At 35.4% G+C, this 3,321-nt stretch overlaps 1 long non-coding RNA gene across 2 annotated transcripts; it reads right to left on the minus strand.

Annotated features, from left to right (window-relative positions):
- Positions 1-412: 412 nt before the first annotated feature.
- On the minus strand, positions 413-1,711 carry LOC134911390 (uncharacterized). 2 transcript variants are annotated; one of them, XR_010176532.1, is made up of 3 exons: positions 1,686-1,711; positions 1,063-1,134; positions 413-627 (listed from the first exon to the last, which is right to left on the minus strand). It is a non-coding gene; the product is annotated as an uncharacterized LOC134911390 (long non-coding RNA). The 2 variants fall into 2 exon arrangements; XR_010176533.1 differs by lacking the exon at positions 413-627 and adding an exon at positions 863-975.
- Positions 1,712-3,321: the final 1,610 nt, after the last annotated feature.

The raw sequence follows: 3,321 nt of genomic DNA on the forward strand, positions 1-3,321 counted from the left end.
CCATGCCATTTTTCCGGAGTCCTGCGCATGCGCTGTCGACTCTAGCACTGTGTCAGAGTCTCTAGCGCTCAGTGTACTAGCAGCGGTGGTGACGGCTATGGGAGAAGAGGGGGCCCACACACAGTCATCGATGGACGCCGAAAAGGTAAGTATTGAATAAATGGGTGCAGTGTGTGCAGTGCACACGGGCCCCTGGGTCCATAGGGGGCCCACACTACACCCATTATAGATACGCCAGTGACACACACACACACACACTTATTTATATATTATTGCACATATATATATATATATATATATATGTAGCACAATAGAAGAATTGGCGCCCACAGTATAAATGCTTAATATTATGAACAGACCCTTTAATGGGTTTCACTCATAAAACATAGTAGTGACATGTTCCATCTAAAAACTTTTTATTATCATAAAAACATACAATCAATATTCATACAGAGAAGGTGTGATAAATCACTTCACCCTTTTTCCAGATCAAATGACCATAGTAACAATTTTGCAGATGATATTCAATGATAACCGCTTTTTCTTTGTTACTGATTCAAAAAAAGCTTCATAAGGAAACAATCCAACGCGTTTCGTCTTTTCTCCAAGACTTCATCAGGGGTGAATCTATGATTGTATAAGAACTTATGAATAAAAATATACATAATTGTATATAATACTAGACACCAGGAACATCACACATACAATATATTGTTCTAAAAAACATAATTATAAATATAATTATAAAAAAATTGTGCAGTTGATGTCAAAGAGCAAACAGAAAGAATGAGGAGAAAAACATGAGGGGACAAAATCAATCCATCAAGGATAGTACAGACAGTATTTAGAAACATACCTTGACTAAATGGTAAGTATGAATAATGAACGAAACCACAATCGCAATAGCTCATTCTTGAATGCATGATAACAAGACCCTATAGGTCACTATGACTTCAGATTGGTCGTCTGTCAAGCCTAATAAAAACAATTACATCAAATGCATTATGCTAAATTATCCTACATATAAGACCTAATTAATCGGTCCGGGAAAAACACACATACCTTGTATTCTGACAATTAGCACATGGAAAATCAGATGTTCAGGTTCAGGGACAAATCACTTAGCAGGCGAACCTAACAAGTTTATATTGATAAATTTAATTATTAGACCTCAATAAATAAATTTGCTCATTTGGATCAATAAATTAATGTATGTTCTACCAATAGACTGATTAAGTGACTCCAACAAGGGGCTACACTCCCCACTTAAATTCATATACTTATGTAAAAAAAGGTATATACCTGTATATATATATATATATATATATATATATATCTCCTCTCATAAATATCTTACGGGGAATAGTATTCATAGGGATCATACCTATCATAAAATATCTAATTAAATGCAATAAAAGTGGAGAGGTATCCTCAAGAGCACAGTGAATTTTTAACTTTACACAGAAATTCAATGGTGTACTAGGCATCATGAATCCTTTAATTGTTAGACCCTCTAATATATATTTTCACAGAGTCTGTGATAACATTCTGATAAATATAAACACAGTTTACAAGGTATCAAAGGTCTAATTCATACTAGCCACAGCATAATTTACAAAGTATCCAAAAGTAATAGGAGCCTAATTCACAATAGTGCCTTAAAGTTGCAAAAAAGTATTCCTTACCCTTAATGATCTGCAAAGGTGGCTCAGCATCAGTGTAATGAAGCACTGAGCCAAAAAACTGCTTTATAAAAGGGGATAGGGATGACATCATCCAACTCATTGTTGTGATTGGTGCATCAGACAAACACAAAAAAACAGTAATTTACAGTAGGACTACCACTTTACCGTCGACACAGTGAATGTTAATCACTATTATGCCGATTCACAGTCACTCAAAAGGCTTATAAATCTAAAAACAACCGAGAGAACTGTTTATTAATGTATTACCCATAATGCCATTCACTGCCTAGTTAGATTTACACCATGTCTGACAGTCCCAGCAGCCAATCATTTAGATGCAAGGCGGGACGTTATACTGTCAGTGCTTTTACACCTCCACAAAACATACAATCGGCTCGATGAACACAGCTCATCTTTCAAAAATGGAGCAGTATACCACCTACCACAAACACCCACTTGTGGCGGATTAACATGCCGCATAAGATCTCAGCGCTCACATGTTAGCGCCGGCCGGAGCCCATGCGTTCCAGCGCCATTGCTGTGCGCTCCACACGGACAGCCAGATGCTTCCTGTAAGGTGCTCTGGTCACATGACTCTCTCTTCCCAACGGTGTAGTAAAAGGTTCTGACGTTGGCCGGAGTCCATGCGTTCCAGCGCTATTACTAAGCGCTCTACAAGGACGGCCAGGCACTTCCTAACACATACTCACGTCACCTGACCTTATTTCGCCAATAGCACAATTCACAGGGTTTTAATACCTAGTAGTCGTATTATAAAGAAAGATCATACATCTGCCTCAGAGAAAAAAAGACCTACATATAATACATATATATTATATGTTATCAATGAATATACTACCATATACCTCAACCTATAAAATTATCACCGACCTCCATAGTATATATATTAAATAGACACTACAATGCCTAAATACTAGTGAAACAATCCATAACAATATATTAGGAAGTAATACACCCAAATTATATTAATGACGTGAATCCACTCTAGTCCAAATCAGTGAAATTAAATATATTTATATCATTATTTTTACTATTTTTACATGGAGCCATAAGCTATAGAATACTAAGCTTAGGGGACACCATAATGTCGCTCATAATAACCATAAGCATACTATTATTCTTTATTAAAAAACCTATTACCTTCCGTGAAATTAATTGTCCTATTTAGTTTATTGTGAATGATAATTAACTCCATCGTCATAGTGAATGACGGGATTTTTTCAATATCTTAATTGCCTAACATATAATGTGGCTAATACTTAATGACAAAAATTAATTACAAAAATTAATTAACAAAAATTAATTAATTAGACTACAATACCCAAAACATTGTTTACTATCTATATATCGTAGACACCCCAGGCACCATTGTGAAATATAGGCCCCTACTGTACAATAAAGAAACAATATTCATCAATACAATATTAATTGTGCACAATCTCAGTCAGATATCATGACGTAAAAATTACAACTATGTATTTCCTCATCCAGATAAACTTAATGGTATAGCAGTTTTCCGTGTTTTAAAAATATTGTGATAGGTCGATAAATAGGAATGAAAAAGGAACCCAGCGTAATGTACTACAGAAAAGCTACCATGTCAATACTCTCGTTC

Source organism: Pseudophryne corroboree, chromosome 4 (genome assembly GCF_028390025.1).
Source record: "Pseudophryne corroboree isolate aPseCor3 chromosome 4, aPseCor3.hap2, whole genome shotgun sequence".
NCBI lineage: Eukaryota > Metazoa > Chordata > Amphibia > Anura > Myobatrachidae > Pseudophryne > Pseudophryne corroboree.